General features: G+C 34.7%; 1 long non-coding RNA gene across 3 annotated transcripts in view; it reads right to left on the reverse strand.

Annotated features, from left to right (window-relative positions):
- The window catches only part of LOC112665522 (uncharacterized), a 174573-nt gene that overhangs the window by 11882 nt on the left and 141737 nt on the right, over positions 1-20954 (reverse strand). For all 3 annotated transcript variants that reach the window (XR_007406487.1, XR_007406486.1, XR_007406485.1), the window contains exon 5: positions 5324-5395. This is a non-coding gene — a long non-coding RNA (uncharacterized LOC112665522). The remainder of the gene's footprint in view (positions 1-5323; positions 5396-20954) is intronic.

Here is a 20954-nt window from a genome sequence, read left to right on the forward strand (position 1 = left end):
CTTTCACCAGTTTTCACATAAAACTTAAAACTTCTCTCTCAAAAAAAAAAAAAAGTCTTTTAAAAAAATAAACAGGACTTGGTCTTGACTGCTAAATGTGAGACCATTATAATAATCACCTGTGCGATCTTGTATCCAGTCCAATATCCAATAGGGAAATAGGGAGTTGTTACAACACAGTTAAAAGCAGAGCTCATGGGGATCCCTGGGTGGCTCAGTGATTTGACACCTGGCTTTCCGCCCAGGGTGTGATCCTGGAGTCCCGGGATTGAGTCCCACATCATGCCTGCTTCTCCCTCCTTCTGTGTCTCTGCCTCCCTTTCTCTCTGTGTGTGTGTGTGTGTGTGTGTGTGTGTGTGTGTGTGTGTGTCTATCATGAATAAATAAATAAATAAATCTTAAAAAAAAGAAATAAAGAGCACCAAGAATGGTAATTAAGTGTATAATTAAGAGATTTTTGTTATTTATTTTCTTCTTGAAATTTTCTTAAATGACAATTGACTACCTTAAAACTGTGGTGATAAAAGTCAGAAAAGAGTAGTTATCTTAAGCAGAGAGGTAGAAGTACAGATGTTCTATATCTTGATCTTGGTAGAATTATATGGGTATGTATGTAAATTAAAATTCATCAAACTTATGCAGTTCATATCTCATTTTACTGCATGTAATTCCACTTCAATAAAATAGTGTTAGAATTTTTTTAAAATGTAAGGACAAAGAAAGGTTTACAGACAAGTGATATAAAAAGATATAACAGGAAAATAGTAATTAAAGAAAGTAGTGTAGGTACATTAATATTAGTTTAAATAATTCTTAAGGATAAATTTATGTTATATAACAATAAAATGTTTAATATACCAGGATGATTCAAAAACATAGCCCCAAAATTAAGCAAAAATTGACAGAACTACACATAAAAATGTTCAAATCTACCTTCATAGTATGACATTTCAACAAATCTTTCTTAGAAATTGATAGATCAAATAAAAAAATAATCAGTAATGTTATGTAAGATTTGAGCAGTAAAATTAATAAGCTTGATCTAATGGACATTATATATGTACTATTATTCAACCCCAAAATTGGAATTGCACATTCTTTTCAGACACAAAGGTATACTTACAAAGACTGGCCATGTGTCAGACCATAATTATAGCAAGCCTCAACCAATTCCATTTACCTCAATACAATGAAATTAAAAAGTTAATATCAAAATCCTAGCAGCTAAGAACTAATTAAAAATGCCCTTCTAAGCTACTTATTGGCCAAAGAAGAAATAATAATGGAAATAAGAGAATCAGAGGTGCAAGTTTTGCCATCAATCAGAGCAGAGAAATGTACGGTTGTTGGATAAGAATGTGGAGTTCACAGAGTTTCAGGTTTTGTTTTAAGATGAAGGATACAGTGGTGTGTTTGTATAATAATGGGGAGGATCCTTAGGATATGGGGGAAATTATGCTGTTGTTTGGGGCAGGGGGCATATAATTGAAAAGGCAGAGTCCTTAGGAGAGTGAGATGGTTCCACTACACAGTGGAGAGGTTTCCCTTACTGTCCATACATGGCAATGGGAGGAAAGGCAGGGGCTGTAGGAACATATGCAGGTAGATAAGGAATTATGGAAATAAACACATCAGATTGCTTATATTTTCTCAGTAAGATAAGGAGCAAGGTAATCAATTTATAGTGAGGAATGGGAAGAGGATGCTGGAGTTTGAGGGGAAAAAACAACAAGTGTGAACTTGTTTTGGTGAGTAGGATAAGGATTAGGGAAATACAGTGAGGTTGTCATCAGGCAATTCTAAGTCCCTTTTGAAATTTTTACTCATAAATTTAAAGGGAGTCCAACAGCCAGGCAGTGTATTTCTTTCTTTAGCCATGATAAATCGTTCTGGAGCATTGCTAAATGTGCAGTGATCTAGATATACCCAAAGGTTGGGATTTTGCCAACGGAGGAAAAAGGAAGAACAAATCACCAAGAAAAAGACAGAAGGAATCCCAAGAATGGACAATGGAATCTAAACTCAGTAAGAGGAGTGTGAAGCTCAGAAAAGGTGATCAACAGTGTAAATAAAGGCAGTTGGATCAAATATGATCTGAAAATATAAGCCCACTGATCCATTTCAGAAATGCTGGGAAGCTTAAACTTCCTGAGGTCATGAAAATAGAAATTCTAGTTTATTGTCACTATATTTTAAGAAGCAAGGATGTCATATCTGGCATCTAACAATGAAGTTTTAAGCCACTATGTATATCTTATCTAATTTAATTTTCAAAACAAGCTTAATAAGTTACAGGCTTAAATTCTCTGGGGTAGTGGCCATGTTTATCATGATCACTGCCACAATCCTGGCTCTTAGCAAAGTACCTCACCCACAGAACATGCTTAATAATTGTGTGCAATATATTGATTAATGCTTGATTTAAGGACTAGAAGATGAAAGTCACAATGGTTACAGAACTTTTCTAAGGTCCAAGAAGCAGAAATAAACAAAGCCAGTTTAGAACTTAGTTTTTCTTTTTTTTTTTTACTTCTAGACCAATTCCTTTTCCACTGTCCCATGCTACCCTAGGATAACATGAGGCTGATGTGGAGGTAGTGAGTCATCCTAAAAGAACCAGCCTGACTTTCTATGCCATCCCTGTGTTCTTCCTCAGTTGGGATAAAGAAAAGGAAGCATGTGAAAGACTTGGATAGATTGGGAAGTTGGAGAAGGGGGCAAGGGGAGGATGACTCAACAAATGATTCAATAGGCCATATCCTAGAGCAATGGTTTCAAAAATTTTTGACTGTGATCCACTGATAAGATGTGCATTGTCTTAATCAGCTCAGACCATTATAAGAAATACCACAGACTGGGTGGCTTGAACAACAAACATTTATCTCTCACAATTCTGGAGGCAGAGAAGTCCAAGATCAAGGTACCAGCAGATTTGGTGTATGTAAAAACCCCACTTCCTGGCTTATACACAGCTGCCTCCTCATTGTATCAGCACATGTCCAGGAGAGATCGTTTTTCTTGTTTCTCTTTTTATATGAGGGCACTAATTCCATTCATGAGGGCTTCACCCTTATGACCTAATATTACCTCCCAAAAGCCTCACTTCCAAATGCCATCACACTAGTGATTAGGGCGTCAATATATGCATTGGGTGAGGGTGGGAGAAGAAAGTCTATAGCGTAAATATTATACCACAACCCAACATTCATACACACACATATACCCTCCCTACACCCCCACCATTTACACACACACTGACACAAAAGTTTCATGAAGCAATACATACCCTTCCTTACTTATGAGTATTTGCCTTTACTTATGAGACATAAACTCTGATATTTCCTGTCATATTCTTTTATTTTTATTCTATCCTACTTTTTATTTTTTTATTTTTTTAAAAGATTTTATTTATTTATTCATGATAGACAGAGAGAGAGAGAGAGAGAGAGGCAGAGACACAGGCAGAGGGAGAAGCAGGCTTCATGCCGGGAGCCTGATGTGGGACTCGATCCCAGGAACCCAGGATTGAGCCCTGGGCCAAAGGCAGGCGCTAAACTGCTGAGCCACCCAGGGATCCCCTCTATCCTACTTTTTAAATGTTGGTAGCAACTAATTAGATTTTATAGCCCTAGAAGTTACCTATTTAAAGTTTGAAAAATACTGCCATAGAATGACTTAAGACCTTAGTCTTCTTTCTCCTCTATGGCTTTCCAAATTGAAGTCAGTCATCTCAATAGTTTTTTAGTTTTTGTTTTTACTAGCTATGGGATAGTTTATAATCATCATCATAATAATACAGCCACCCTACATTTTTAAAATACTTCATAGTATTCTAAATGCTGACTCCTTCTCTGTTTCTATGCAACATCCCCAGACCAGTAACTTAAGAGAGAAATGCATTGACCATATTTTATAGTTTAGAAAACTAAGGTTGAAATACATTAAATGACTTGACCAAAGACACCAAGTCAATTAGCATCACACCTATAACTACTAACTCGTTCTCCTTTCTCCAAATCCTTCCTCCTATTCTTAATTGTGTTTCTATCACCAAAAACCAAAATGTGAGACAAGAACTGAATTCTACTACACATTTGGGAAACTAAGAATAAAGGAAATAGCTGGGGTAAGAGAAAGGAAAAAGGATCCTCTTTGGAAATCAAAGGAGTGGAGAAAGGCATTTGAGAGACAAAGTAAATGCTAACGTCCTATGGACAACGAATTAATATTTATATATGTGTGTGTGTGTGCATGCATACAAAGTAGGATAGCTTATTATAAAATCATGTAAAACAGTAAGTACTTATCTTTACTCCCTACCTCATTTATTGGACTAGCATTCAGACTCAAAACTGATGTTTTTGTACTAACATCAAATTAATAGAAGTCTGGTTTTCAACAATAAAACATGAAACATAAAAGGTTATTTGGAAATTCTTGCCATTTAAAAAAATCATGCCTTCATTCTCCTTGGCATCATGAGAAATATTCCCTCAGGATATCTTACTACCACGTTACAATTACAGAAGCATTAAAGATGAGAAGACAAAAGCCTGTTTTTAGAGACAAATCATTACCTCTAAGAACATAGACCACCCACTGTTCTTATATACACCTTCCAGATCCTATAAAATTGATGGTGATAACAAAATAAAATTCTATTTAAGCTGAATAACAATAGAAAGTTAACAAGCACTGGTTCTAGATAAAACAACCAACCAACCAACAACAAAGAGAAGTACATGTGTTTTTCTTACACCATCATGTAATGTTGTTGGAAAACTCACATAACAAAAGCTTTCCACGTTGCCAGTCTTAGCAAAGCAGCTTTTCTATAAGATCTATCAAATATAAGGTTGGACCACTTATAAATATATAACTTTATATCGAGTATACAGTTATCCCACTGTAAGGGATAAAATACTCTGGAAATGCAATAATACCCACGACACCATTGTTTCAAGGAATATTTTAAGAACGTTCATTGGAAGACAGTGGGTGCATCAGAACTTTGGAACTACATTAAAAATTTTTTTTGAATTAACAACTTCAGGGAACACTTTCAAGGTGATTTAAGGACAGTCCTTTAGAATTTATTTTAAACAATGAAAATCAGGTTTAGTGAGTCCATATGGAAAAACGAAGTTTAATTAGAAAAGCACTTAACATTGTCTGCTATATTGTAGGAGTTCTTGCACTGTGTTTTTATCATTTTTAACTACTCTCTTTGTGTAATCTTGCCCTGTGTTTACCCTACAGTTCCCTTTTGTTTCCTTGTCAACACACTAACTACAGACAAGCAGATTCTATTATTTTAGCTTACTCAGTGGCTCTTAGATTGTTCATTGAGAAGATCACATCACATCTCTCCACAGCTGTTGGCAACATGTCTTGCCTGAAATAAACAAACAGATTTCATTTCTTTCGTATAATTAGAGTTCAGCTAGCTTACGCTACCAGTGAACTCAAATGTCCTTTTAAAAATCTGAAAGGTTTTAAATTTAAGATACATGAGTATGCCAGTCTCCAGAGTCTTTTTCTAAGGTTAGGAAAGGGACATGAATATCTATATTACTATTTACACATACAAGCTAGACTTTTGCAACTAATGAATACTCTGCATTTCACTTTAAGTTACTAAATTCTCCCTGTATAAACTGTCATATCAAGTGGAAACCTTCAAGCACTGTCTTTCCTCGTCCAAGGGCTTCCCTGGAAGGGGGGCTCCACCTATGTGAGGAGTGATTACAGTGCACTGCTCTGTTGCCTGATTGGTTCAAAGTTGGACACATGACTGAGTAAGGCTCATCAGAGGGATTTTTGCTGGAACTAAGCACAGGGCATTCTCTTTTTTTTCTGAGACAAAAGATACTAAAGACCAAACAATCCTAAAGCTGAGGGGTACTCTCTTTACCAATGCATGTAGAGAGCCTACCTGAGAAGGAAACCAACTTGGAAAAAAGCAAAGTCAGGCCTGGAAAGAGCAGTGCCCCGGTGATATAATTTCACCACGCGATCTAGCTGTCCTTGAGCTAGATGTGGACTTTGAGTTCCAATTTTACATGCTCTGGGTTTCTGTCACTTGCAAACAAAATGGTTCTGGCTAATGTTACAGATGGCAAAGAAGTAAGCATGGCCTTTCATTCTATGCTATCTTCACAGAAAATTACTTAAAGTAAAACTGTGAACTTGACCTGTGTCCCTTCATGCTTTTCACTCTGGGCCTCCTCCCAGGTCCAAGTCAACTGCCCTCCTCTGGTCATCTATGCACCAGTCTCCTCCTTCTCAAATACAAACCTGCTCTCAAGCAGAGTGCTGTTAGAAATAATTTATATCTTGGTGTAAACATATTCATTTAACAATCCTCTTAGGAATATTTCCAGGTTAAGACTGATCTCCAATTACAGAATACACATCATATTAGAGTTTTCATGTTATCTTATCTTATCTTATTTCTGCTGACATCACCACTTAATCTCCAGGGCTAGACATCTCAATTAATACTGCATAGCCAAAAGTGGAAACAACCCAAGCGTCCATCAACAGGTGAATGGATAGCAAATGTGATCTATATATACAATGGGATATTATTCATCCATAAAGGGACTAAAGGTTTGATACGTGCTACTACATGGATGAACCTTGAAAACATTATGCTAAAAATAAGCCTGGCACAAAAGAACAAATATCATATGATTCCACTTATATGAAATATCTAGAATAGGCAAATATATTGACAGAAGGCAGATTAGAGGGAGAGGTGTGGAGAGAGGGAGAGTTACTGATTAACAGAGTTTCTGTTTGGAATGATGGAAAAGATTTGGAAACAGTGAGGATGGTCGCTCAACGCTATAAATATAATTAATCCCATTGAATATACACTTAAAATTGTTAAATGTTTTTGTGTCATATATATTTTTTATCACAAAAAACTTTAATTATACTATGATACTTCTATCCTATTAGATTGACAAAGATCTAACATTTTAACACTATATTAGTGCTATTGAGTTTGCAAGGAAATTGGTAGTCCACACAATGTTGGTAGGGATGTAAACATGATACAACCCCTAGGAGGAGAATTTTAAAATATCCTGCAAAATTACATATGCCTCTACCTTTTAACCCAGCAATTTTACTTTTAGGTATCTATCTTATAGATAGACTGCAAAATTACAAAAATGACATATGTTCAAGATGGTTCATGTCAGCACTATTTATAAGAGTCTAAGACTAGAAAGAAGATAAAAACAATAGGGAAATGAAATAGACTCAGAGGTGCCCAGACTTTTTTGAAAAGACTTTAGTGTTTTAGAGAAGTTAAAGGTTCACAGCAACATTGAAAGGAAGGTACAGAGATTCCTCATACAACCTTCTACCCCACACATATATTGCCTCCCCCATTGTCAATATCTTATGCCAGAGTGTACACTTGTTGCAACTGATGAGCCAACATTGACACAACATAATCACCCAAAGTCCATAGTTTACATTAGGGTTCACTCTTGGTATTATACAAATGTACAATGGGTTTGGACAAATGTAGAGACATTTATCTATCATTATAGTATTATACAGAATATTTTCACTGCCTAAAAATCCTCTGTGCTCCACTTATTCAATGCCCCCAATCCCTGATCTTTTTTCTGCTCCATAGTTTTGCCTTTCCCAGATTGTCATGTATCTGGAATCATATAGTATGTAGCCTTTTCAGATTGGCTTCTTTCACTTGATAATATGCACTTAAGGTTCTTCTAGTCTTTCAATGACTTGATAGCTCATTTTTTTAGCACCAAAATAATATTCTATTCTCTGTATGTACCATGGTCTATTTATCCATTCACCTATTGAAAGACATCTTGGTTGCTTCCAAGCTTTGGCCATTATGAATAAAGCTGCTACAAACACATCCATGTGTAGACTTCTGTGTGAACATAAATTTTCAAGTTCTTTGGGTAAATATCAAGGAACATGACTGCTGGATTTTATGGTAAAAGCATGTTTGGTTTTGTAAGAAACCAACAAACTGTCTTCCAAAGTGGCAGTACCATTTGCATTTCTACCTACAATATATGAAAGTTTACTGTTGTTCCACACCCTCAACAGCATTTAGTATTAATGTTCCAGACTTTGCCCATTCAAATCTGTGTGTAGTGATACTTCATTGTTGTTTTAATTTTCATTTCTTTAATGATAATATGATGTGAAGCATCTTTTCAATTGCTTACTTGCCATCTGTCTATCTTCTTTTATGAGGTGTCTTTTAAGGTCTTTAAACCATTCCTTAATCAGGTTGTTTATTTTCTTACTGTTGAGTTTTAAGAGTTTTTTGCATATTTTGGATAATAGTCATTTATCAGATGTGTCTTTTGCAAATTTTTTTTTCCAGTTTGTGGTTTGTCTTCTCATTCTCTTGACACTGTCTTTTGCAGAAGCTTTTAATTTCAATGAAGTTCAGTTTATCAATGATTTGTTTATGGATTATGACTTTAATGCTATATCAAAAAAGTCATCACCATACCCAAGGTCATGTAGGTTTTATCCTATGTTATCTTCTATAGAAGTTTTGTAGTTTTCCATTTTATATTTAGGTCTGTGATCCATTTTGAGTCAATTTTTGTGAAGGGTATAAGACCTGTGTCTAGGTTCATTTTTTGCATGTGGATAATCAGTTCTAACACCATTTTTGAAAAGACTATTTATGCTCTCTTATATTGCCTTTGCTCCTCTGTCAAAGTTTGGTTGACTAGATTTATGTGGATCTATTTCTGGGCTCTCTATTTTTTTCCATTAACCTATTTGTCTATTCTTTAATCAATACTATAGATTCATAGTAAGATTTGTAATAAGTCTTGAAGTCAGGTACTACCAGTCCTCCAATTTGGTAATTCTCCTTCAACACTGAGTTCACTATTCTGGGTCTTTTTGCCTCTTTATATAAACTTTAGAATCAGCTTGTCAATATTCATAAAATAACTTGCTGGGAATTTTATCAGAATTGCATTGAATCTAGACTGAGTTGGGATTAACAGACGCTCTGATAATATTGAGTCTTCCTACTCATGAACATGGATTATTTCTCCATTTATTTAGTTTTTTTAAAACTGTTCATCAGAGGTCTGTAGGTTTCCTCAGGTAGCTCTCATACATATTTATATTTATACCTAAGTATTTCATCTTGGTGAGATGCTAATATAAATAATATTGTGTTTTTAATTTAAATTCCATTTATTCATTACTGGTATATAGGAACACAATTGACTTTTATATATTAACCTTGTATCCTGCAACCTTGCTATAAATGCTCATTTGTTTCAGTAGTTTTTTTTTTTTTTTGTCAATTCATTCAATTTTCAGATAGACTATTTTATCATCTTCCAACAAAATTTTATTTCTTTCTTCACAATGTATATACCTTTTATTTCCTTTTCTCATCTTATTAAATTAGCCAGGACTTCCAGTATGATGTTGAAAAGAAGTGGTGAGTGGAGACATCCTTGCCTTGTTATTGATCTTAGTGGGAAAGCTTCAAGCTTCTTATAAGTAAGTATGATGTTAGCTGATGGTTATTTGTATATATTCTTTATCAAGTTGTAGAAGTTCCCCTCTTTTCCTAACTTACTGAGTGTTTTTATCATGAATGAGTATTGTATTTCATCAATTTTTTGGTATCTATTGATATAATCATGTGATTTTTCTTTTTTAGCCTGTTGATGTGATGGTACATTAATTGATATAAGAATGTGGAGCTAGTCTTACATGCTTGAGATAACCCTCTTGGTCACGGTATATAATTCCTTTTATACATTGTAGAACTTGACTTGCTAATAATTTATTTGTGATTTTGGTATCTATGTTCATGAAATACACTAGCCTATAATTTTACTTTCTTGTAATGACTTTGTCTGGTTTTGATATTAGGGCAATAATGGCCTCACAGAATGAATTAGGAAGTATCCTCTCTGTTTCTATCTTCTGAAGGAGACTGTAGAGAATTGGTATAATTTCTCCCTTATATATTTAGTAGAATTCACCAATGAACCCATCTGGGGCAATGCTTTCTGCTTTGGAAGATTATTAATTATCAATTTGTTTACTAGATATCAGCCATTTAAATTACTTCATGTCTGAGTTTTGGCAAATTATGTCTTCCAAGAACTTAGTCCATTTCATTTATCAAAATTGTGGACATAGGATGCTTCATAGTATTTTTTATTATCCTTTTAATGTCCATGAGATCTATAATGATATCCATTCTTTCATTTCTTTTGTGTCCTCTTTCTTTTTTTCATAGTTAGCCTGACCAAAGGATCATCAATTTTATTGATCTCTACAAGAATCAACTTTTGGTTTCATTACTTTTCTGTTGATTTCTGTTTTCAATTTCATTAATTTCTACTCTAATTCTTATTTCTTTTCTTCTATTTAATTTTCATTTAATTTGCTTTTCTTTTTCTAATTTCCTAAGGTATAAACTTAAATGATTAAGTTCAGATCTTTCTTCTTTTCTAAAATACTCATTCAACACTATAAATTTCCCTCTAAGCATTCCATCCATTGCATCTCACACATTTCGATAAATTGTGTTTTCATTTCATTTGGTTTTCAAAATATTTTCAAATTCTCTTGAGATTTCTTCTTTAACCTATATTATATGTATTGTTTAATCTCCACATATTTGGACTATTTCAGTTATCTTTCTGTTCTTGACTTTTTAGTTTAATTCCATTGTGTAGCCTGAAAGTAGACATATAATTCCTACTCTTTTAAATTTGTCAAGGTGTATTTTATGGCCCAGAATGTGTTCCATCTTGGTGAGTGTTCCATGTGAGTTTGAGAAGAGTATATATTCTTCTATTTTGGTAAAGCTGTCTATGGATACCAATTGGTATCCAGTTGTTTGGTGTTGTTTTGAGTTCAGTTATGTCCTTAGTGATTTTCTGCCTGCTATATACATAAGCATACATAAGCAAGTATATGGTATATACATAATAATACATAATCAAATATACTGTTGCTGTTATTATTTTGAACTAACCACTGTCTGTTAGATCAATTAAAAATAAGAAAAAATTTTTCTTTACTTTCACTTATTCTTTCTTCAGGGCTCATCCTTTATGTAGATCTGAGTTTCTAACATATATTCTTCCCTCTAAAAAATTTTAATATATCTTCCAAGGCAGGTATGCTAGCAACAGATTCCCTCAATTTTTGTTTATCTGAAAAAGTCTTCATCTCCCTTTCACTCTTGAAGACTAATTTCACAGGGTAGAGAAATCTAGATTGGTGATTTTTTTTCTTTCAACATTTTATTTGATTCTACTCACTTCTTGTTTGCACAGTTTCTGAAAAGAGAAGAAGTTGGATGTAATTCTCATCTTTTTTTCTTCTATAGATTAAGGGGTTTTTTTCCTGTGGCTTCTTTCAGGGTTTTTCCTTGTCAATGATTTTTCTTTAGTTTGAAATTGATATGCCTATATGTGGCTTTTTAAGCACTTATCCTGTTTGATATTCTCTGAGTTCTAGATTTGATGGTTTAGTGTCTGAAAATAATTTGGGAAAATTTCCAGTTCATTGTTGTTTCAAATATTTCTTTTTTCATTCTGTCATTCCCATTATGTGTATGTTACATCTTTTTTAGTTGTCCCACAGTCCCTGGATACCCTATTCAGTTTTTTAGTCTTTGTTCTTTTTTCTTTTCTTTTCACTTTTGGAATTTTCTATTGATATGTCCTCAAGCTCAAAGATTCTTTTTTTCAGCCATATCCAGTCTATTAATGAACTCCTGTATCTCCTAATCCACATATTAATCATAGATGTTTTAAATTCCAAGTCTGATCATTTCAACATTCCTACCATGTCTGGTTCTGATGCTTGCTCAATCTTTTCAATTGTGTTTTTTGCCTTTTAGTAGCCTTGTAATTTTTTCTTGGTAGTCAAATATGAGGTACCAGGTAAAAGAAATTACCATAAATAGGCCTTTAATAATGCAATGATAAAATGTGTGGAGGGGATGATGTGAGGATAGGGGAAGCTTTCTATAGTCCTATAATTAGGTCTCAGTCATATAGTAAGCCTATGTCTCTGGACTATGAACTTTACAAGTGTTTTCCAGTCTCATCTCCTTAGATGAGCTAGAATGGCTATAGCTGGATAGAATGGATATTTCCCTTTCCTCAGGTCAGTTAGGCTCTGATAATTCTCCAGCAGGCTGGATTCTGGCTAACTAGTTCCTTCTGAGGATAGGGATAGTTAAGAAAAACAGAGTGCTCAGGCATATTTCAAAATGATCATTTTCCCCTCTCCCTACCAGAAGCATAAGGGGATCTTTCCCTTAATATTTACCATGAAACCCTGGTTGAGATCCTGAAGAAAAAACACACAAGTGTGGGGAGGGGTGGAAGTGAGGGGCTGCTACTGATGAATGTGTTCGCCTGGAGTTTTTATTTCTCATGTTTGTCCACACTGAGATTCTAGCAATTCATCAATTACAATTCAAGCTTTCTTAAACTGGTACTAGTTCCTAAGGTAGTCTCTGCTTTAGTAAGCCATGACTCTATATTTACCTGTCTCTCCAGTGTTGGGGGCAGTGGCCTACTCTGTGTCCTCATCTCTCTAACAGATCCAAGAGTTGTTGATCTTTCTGTCTGTTCAGCTTTTTCCTTGTTAGATGGACCATCAACTTCCAAGCTCCTTACATGTGGAACCAGAAACCCAAACTTTCTTGATTGCAACTTAATGAGTCAGAAATCTTATCTTAATGGAATGCCTAAACCAAAAGAAATACCTAACAGTTCTGTATATTAAGTAGTTAGGTCCAGACAACTTAAATATTTATGATCTAATTTATTAGCAGCCATTTAAAAAAGAATAAAAGACACCAATTGAAATAAAAGGTAATTTTTTCTCAAATATCCACAGTTGCTTGGCAAGGGGATGTGTGCACCTACTGTACACTGCACAACTTCTCAAACCTTGAAATAATATTAAACACCTTCCTCAATTTTGATTCCATATTGATTTTAATGGGTCATTTGCTTTCTATAACAGCAGCCACCAGAAACCCAGCTTTACAAACATACGGTATAAGCAAAGAGAATATAGCACAATCTAATGTTGAAACAATGATCTACTTCAATCTAGTTGTTTGTGTAGTCTGACAAATATCAAATAATACTGTGCTTCTCTCAAGAATTTAGAATAACCCACAGTGCCCCTAAGAGATTGCTGCAGTGCCCTGGGGATTGATAAATAGTACATCTACCCAAAGGAGTCATATGTAGCTGTAAACAGTTGTGAGGAATAGCTCTACATCCTCCTATGAAATGATCTTCAGTATGTGTTATTAGAAGAAAAAGTATATACAGCATATTAGTAAAAGGAAGCATACATATGAATATTTGTACATCTTATATTTAAAAGAGGAAGGAGAAATTGTCAAATTATTTCTAATATTTACCTATAGGCACAGGAAAATAACAAAGTAGAGGGGTCTGAGATAAAAGTTAGACTCTTCTATACATACTTTGGTTTTTTGGCTTTGACTTTATACATGTTTTACATAATTATAAAACAATTTTTGAAAGCGATCTCCAAAAATAGTAAGCTAAATATAGCAAATGGACTTAAATGCATATTGATTTTATGGCATAACCACACAGAGAGTAACTATTTAATGTGATTTTAAAACTCGAGAATTAAAAGCTAGTGGGAAATTCTTCAAAGGTATTAGAACTGCAAAAACATATTAAGCTGTTGCCAGTGATCATATTCTTGCTGGCAGTGTTGGTATTGTTACTCTGAGACTGATTCGTGTGTGTCATGGGTTAAAATAGAATTACGTTGGTGTTGTTGAGAACAGGGATTCTTAACAAGATAGACAGTAGATACAGGTGAAAGCTGTCTTATATTTGAGTTGAAAGTCAATACAAGTTCATGATATATTTTGTCTTAAAATATATATATATTTCTTTACTCCCAAAGTGGCACACAGCAACAGTACTGCAAGACAGATGAAAGCCAGTATCACACTATCACTAGTTCCTTTTCACTTTAGTAAAGAGGGTATCCTTGAGGCCCTCCTGGGAAACAGTGAACTGATAGGTTTTCTAGTTTTATATAATTAACCCATACCAGTACACACAATTCTATTACCCTTTTTATCTCTTTCTCAGTTCTCAGCCAAGATAGTTCCAGCTCCTCAATTTCATATAGTGTAGTATGGTTTTTCCCCAAGCTTCAAGAAGTGCACCCAGCAGTGCATGAGGATTAGTTCCAGGTCTACTCATGAGAACATTAAATCTGAAGTCATGGAAAGATGTACCATATCAATATATTCTCACTTATCCAGTTTTATATTCTGTCCCTCAGCTACAGCAATTTGAAGTCCATTCTAAGACACTTTACCTTGCTTTCTTTCGGTACATATTAACCAGATCCTGTGCATTTGGGTTTGACTAAGCTCTTTCTCACCATAACAAAGACAGTAGTTTCCAGTTGGGCCATGCTAAGATTTACCTTAGTAATTAGTTTAAAATAATGAGATGTAAGGTCAGATCCAAAGAGGACAAGTATTATGTCATCAGACTATTGCTTCAGATGAGGACTCTGCATTGTATTCAGGCAAGAGAAGTGTCCATCTTCTAGAACTAGGGAGTAGTTGAGCAGATCAATTATGTTAGCAAACAGGGTATCTGGGGGGTAGAAGCTTTCCAAGAATATCTACCCAAATATTTCTAGCTTACTTCTCTAGCTTCACCCCTTCCCCAAGGGTCACGAGGAGACTTTGTTGGGGCTATAAATATAACCTTCTTTCTAGCTCCATTAACCTCACAATTGGGTTCTCAGCCTAGTTTTTAAGCACTATCTGCCCTCCTATTTCAGAATGTAAGTTTCTCTTTGAATGCTACCCTGCTGGCCTTCTGGCTTTCACACTGTACATTCACTTGATAGTGACTGACATGAACCAGTTATTTTCTTTCTTTGGTGCTTAACAACAAGCAACCAGATTCATAATTTTTATAATTATTATTGCCTTCATATCTCTTAATGATTAGAACAATCCTATAAGTAGTGTATCACCTTCCAACTATTCCCAAGACAATTAACCACAGGTGAGAGTCTTAGTAACTGTGATGCTACAGCATCACAGAAATATGAGTCATTGTTCCCATCTGGTCAACAGTTATCCAATTCTAGAAACCCACTCCCAGTGTAAACTATCTTGATTGATGTTCCCCCAGAAACAGACACTGATAGAAGGATTCAGTGCAAGTAATTTATTTGTGAAGTGTAAGAAATACCAGTAGAGTCAGATGTAAGTCTGACTCTAAGGAAAAAAGTAAGGAAAAAAGGAAGCCAGTAAAGTGTGTACTATCAACAACTATAACCTTGGGCAATTATAGCTTAATTCCACTGAGAACCTCCATGGTATAAAATACATGCCTCTGAGTATTCCCACACGAAAGGCAAGGCAATTTTTTCCCTGTTCATTTTGCCTTCTTGCCCTATAGTCCCTTTCACTATTTCTTATATTCCACACATGAGTGAAACCATATGATGATTGTCTTTCTCTGATTGACTTATTTCACTCACATAATACCCTCGAGATCCATCCACTTTGAAGCAAATGGTAGGTATTCATCTTTTGTGATGGCTGAGTAATATTCTATTGTGTGTGTATATATATATATTCTATTGTGTATGTATTACAATACACTATACACACATACACAGTAGAATAGAATATAGTATATATATACACACATATAACCACATATTCTTTATCCATTCATCTGTCAAAGGTCATCATGGCTTCTTCCACAGTTTGGCTATTTTGGACATTGCTGCTATAAACATTGGGGGTGCAGGTGTCCTGTTGTTTCACTATATCTGTTTCTTTGGGGTAAATACCAAGTAGTGCAATTGCTGGGTCATAGGGTAACTCTATGTTTTTCAGAGTGGCTGTACCAGCTTACATTCCCACCAATAGTGCAAGAGGGTTCCCCTTTCTCCACATCCTTGCCAACATTAACCTATCAAATCTTTTCTATGATCTAAGTTGAAATCAATTCATCTGTTCTCTACCATACCACACCTATTACCATGGTACTTTGTTTTTATCTCTATCTCAGCACTTTATACATTTTGCACAGTAATAGAGTTATTCGAAAAATATCTATTGTACCTACTAGGTTTGAGTTATTTGAGGGCAAGGGACCAAATCCTATTGGCATTTCAAAACATCGTAAAACCAGAACAGTGCTTAAAGTACAATTTTGTTTGATAAACAACTATAAATTATTCTTTTTCTTTCTTTTGAAATTATTGTATTCATTCAGTTACCAAATATTAGTTGAATGCCTACTAAGTACCAGGCCTAGTGCTAATTACTTGGGTAAGTCATGGAAGCCACCTTCTCTCATCTCCACCAAAAATCTTCCATTTTTTCTTACTAACTACTGCAGCAAGTCCCTTTTCCTGCCCTCTAAGGTGTGTATTACCCTTTTCTTTTAATTCTTCCTCTGCTTCATCCTCCCCCATATAACTACAATAATAAGTAATATGTATTGCACATATACTATGGGCCAGTCTCTGTTGGTTATTTTTTTTTCTGTTGGTTATTTAAACTCATTTGATCTTTCTAACAACACAACAAATGTTGAATTATTTTTTTTCAAATGTTGAATTATTAATTCCACTTTATAAATCTGGTAACTGAGGTACAAGAGTTAAGTAATTTGCACAAATGTATAAAGCTAGTAAGTACAGGATGGTAGGGACAGCTGGGACTCAAAACACTGCTTTATACTACCTATGTGATTTCATTCTTACTGCTTCTCAAAATGCCGTCTCTAAACATGGTATACGGGATCCCTGGGTGGCACAGAGGTTTGGCGCCTGCCTTTGGCCCAGGGCGCAATCCTGGAGACCCGGGATCGAATCCCACGTCGGGCTCCCGGTGCATGGGGCCTGCTTCTCCCTTTGCCTGTGTCTCTGCCTCTCTCTCTCTCTCTCTCTGTGACTATCATAAATAAATAAATAAATAAATAAATTAAACATGGTATACACACGTCTGCTGATAATACCAACTGCAATGCTCTCCTACCTCCCTCTATCCAAACCCTTGAGCTAATAATTGCTCTAATTATATCCCTTTCTAACACCGTTTATGTTTTTGTTGAGGGTGTATCAAACTATGACTTTCCCTATTCTAAGCTATAGAAAAGACTTTTATCAGTGATGAGGTTTTGATAGTAAGAAATTCATTCTCTTCCTCATTATCTTCCTTTGATGTTCTGTACCTTTATGCAATGAACATTTAAGCTTCTCTTTGAAATACAGGTAGGAGAAAATTATTAGCAGAATTCCATGAATAGCCTCTTTCTTCTCTTCAGATAAATTTTGGTTTAGATATGTCACTATTTTCCTTAGGCTAGACAACAGCGTAAGGAGGTAGGGTGGAGGAAGGCTAAAATGTCATCAGAATAAAACCAAAATATTCCCAGGGAAAAAAATCATTTGACTCTAAGATAAAGGCCAATGGGAAAATCAAAAGAAAAAAAAGAAATTTTAAATTTAATTCTAAAAGCATTTTATTCTAAAACCTGAAAACATATAGTTAGCAGAATTATTAATGATTTTAAAGCCCTTTCTAATGTAATTTATATTATTTCATTAATTTTCAAGTTCTAAACCATATTTGTCAGTGAGGCAGCCTCCATGGCATGCATACATTGAAACTGTTTTAAGTATTTTTAAGATTCCATTGTGATGTCTGATGTAGGATTGGCAGTATTTAAATGATTTTGGCCTGCAGCTCATCATCTCAGGCTGTGAATTCACTAAATTGGAAAAGAGGTAGGCAAAAGATTCATTTTGAATGGGAAATATCCAAGAGAATAAGCAGATTGGTCCAGGAGTTGCTGTTGGGTGCCTTTGAAGAATGGGAGTGCACCTTTTCCTAAATAAGAACTGAGTGTTTCAGCATATGGTGTTTGCAAACACACATGCACTCTCTTGGTAAAAGAAAACAACCCTTGATCACCTAAGCTGTCCAAATGGAAATTATCCTACTGTCTCATTCATCACTGCTCAGTTCAAGCACTATATAATTCATTTCCTACTTTTGGTCCTCTGTATATTATCACAAGTGCTACTGCAATATTTAGTGTTTCGGGTTGGAAATGTGAAGTGATGCAAAGACACAGTATTTGCATGTCACAGTGTGCAATGATTACAGAACACTGTGACTTATAAAAGTTCTCAAAAATAAATAAGTTTACGAGCTAACTTGAGACCTTAACGTTAAAAGAATGACAGCCAATAGAATTGTCTGCATTTTGTGAGTGTGTGGTTTTCTGGTGAGATAATATGGGATTCTTATCCCATAAAAACTTATAGGATAAGCTTTTCTTACTCATAGTGAAGTACACGTAAAATTGACTTTAAAGATTCATTATTTAGGCTTAAAAATCCCCTTTAGGAAAAATGGGACTGGCAGGTAACCTACCATGGAAAGAGAAAGAAATGAACAAATATATTCACTCTTCCTGGGGGAATTCCAGGCCTAAAAAGCAATGTAAAGAGACAGTTTGCTTTCCTTTTCTTCTTCAGAATCACCATAAAGTGATAATGACCTCAGGAGTCTGTGTGTGGCCCATTTGATGTGGTTTGGGCTTAAGGAAAAGCTAAAGGCTAAATGTATTTTAAGTGGGCTAAAACCAAGATAAATACATCCCTGAGGTCATTGTTTCCATTAGTTGACAACGTGTATACAATATTAAAAGCACTATAAAAACAATATACACTTTTCTAATGTTTTACTTTGGAAGAAGGGTTATCCACACTGAGTCTCCAAACATTGACTCAAAGTAAAACTAACTTTTATTCCTTAGGGAAAGCAATGTTTAAACAAACAGGCAACAAACAAACAAGCATCACTCCAGTTTACAGAAGAGAGTAGCTTTAGTTCAGTATAGACCCTCAACACAGAGCTACACAAAACAAGCCATTAAGGCTAATTATGCTGCATGTTACACATGCATAGAAGTGTTTAGCAGGTTTTAGCAAATTGCATAGCTATTGATCTTTATAAAATATATACCACCTATTTGCAAAATCAACTGAGGAGGCAAGCCCAGTGCTCAGTATGAAAAGAAAAAAAATAATGCCATTAAGCTAAGTTTTATTTTATCCAAATCTCAAATTAGTGTGGGTTAAATATAATTTTACATTATGATTTTGGTGTGGTTCTCTAAAAAGTCAATAGGTAATTGGGTCCATCATGTGTAAATACAGTTGTAGAAGTTGATTTTATAAGTCTTAAAGCTATAATCCCATATTACATACATAAGGTTTATTTGATATCTCTAAGTCAACAATATAGTTCAAACAAAACTATTTATGCCTCTGTGAGGATTTCCCATATTAAAGAGTATCCTTTCATATATCTCTGTACTACACATACAGTTCTAAAGATATAAATGGTTCACACAACTCCAAAATACGGCCCCTAATAATCTTCTTTTTTTTTTTTTTTTTTTTCCCACTTTTAAAAGTCTTTATTTAAATTTCAGTTAGTTAAGCATATAGTGTAATATTAGTTTCAGGTGTACAATATAGTGATTCAGCACTTCTGTTCAACACCCATTTCTCATCATGACAAGTGCCCCCCTTAATTCTTATCACGTGTTTCACCAGTTCCTCTGCACTGACCTCTGTTCTGGGCTAATAATCTTCTTAATATCTCCTTTCTCCTCGAGCAGCAAAGTCTGTTTCAACTTGTCTTCTAGGTATTACCTGTTTGTGTTCCCTAACAGATTTCAAAGGAGTATATTGATGTTGACAAAAAATCATTTTATTTCTATGATACTTTGGCTAGTTATACTTGTGACTAAACATGCCATTTTGCAGAAAATGAAAGAAAACTTTTCTCCAAAGTGCCTATGTACATCAGAATGGCTAAAACAATAAAGACTGAAATCTTAAATATTAGAGAGGAAATAGAACAAATGATATTCCCATTCATTGCTGGTGGGAAAGTAAAATGGTACAATCACTATGAAAAACTATCTGGCAGTTTTCACTAAGGCAAATATAAATCTACTGTATTACCCAGCAATTCTACTCCTATGTTTATTCCTAGAAGAAATGAGTGCTTATATCTACAAAAAGACATGCACAAAAATTTTTAATCAACTCTTCTAAATATCCCAAAGCTAGGAACAACTCAAATATCCATTAACAGTAGAATGGATAAATAAATTATAACATATTCATATAATGGAATATGATACAGCAATAAACAAAAATAAACTAATGCTATATGTATCGATATGGATGAAACTCATAAATAGATTCTGTAAAATATCCTAGATACAAAAGAAATACTGTATATGAATTCTTAGAAAAAACAAATCCGTTTTGATGAGTTACCTCTGGGGAAATAAGGTACAGACTGGAAAAAAGTACGAGGTGATATTATACAGAGATGGAAATATGTATCTTAATTTGGGTAGATACCAGTGTACACAAAAAAAATCATTGATCTTCAGTAAATTTTTTTTTCTATATTTATATGTTATGTTTTAATATTAAGACAAAGTGCACTCATTTATATGTAAAATTTGTAGATACATAATGTCATTGAAGATGACTGTATATACATAGACACTGGGTGTGCTGTGTTACTAAATCAAATTCCCTTTGACCCCAGGGAGGATAGAGGAAGTAAGAGAGGAAAAGGAAATAGTGCTTTTGGTGATACCTTAAGAATCTATGTAAATATAAAGGACTCTTAGGACATCTGGGGTCTTCTGAGTGCTGCTTTGGGCTATCAGCTCACATCTACAAGGACATTGGTTTACACTCCTCTGCTACCAGGGTCTCCTGATAGGAAGTTTGAAAGGTGCTTCTCCACAAAGTATCAAGGAAATAAATGGGAGAAATTTTTT

Source organism: Canis lupus, chromosome 27 (assembly GCF_003254725.2).
Source record: "Canis lupus dingo isolate Sandy chromosome 27, ASM325472v2, whole genome shotgun sequence".
NCBI classification, from domain to species: domain Eukaryota; kingdom Metazoa; phylum Chordata; class Mammalia; order Carnivora; family Canidae; genus Canis; species Canis lupus.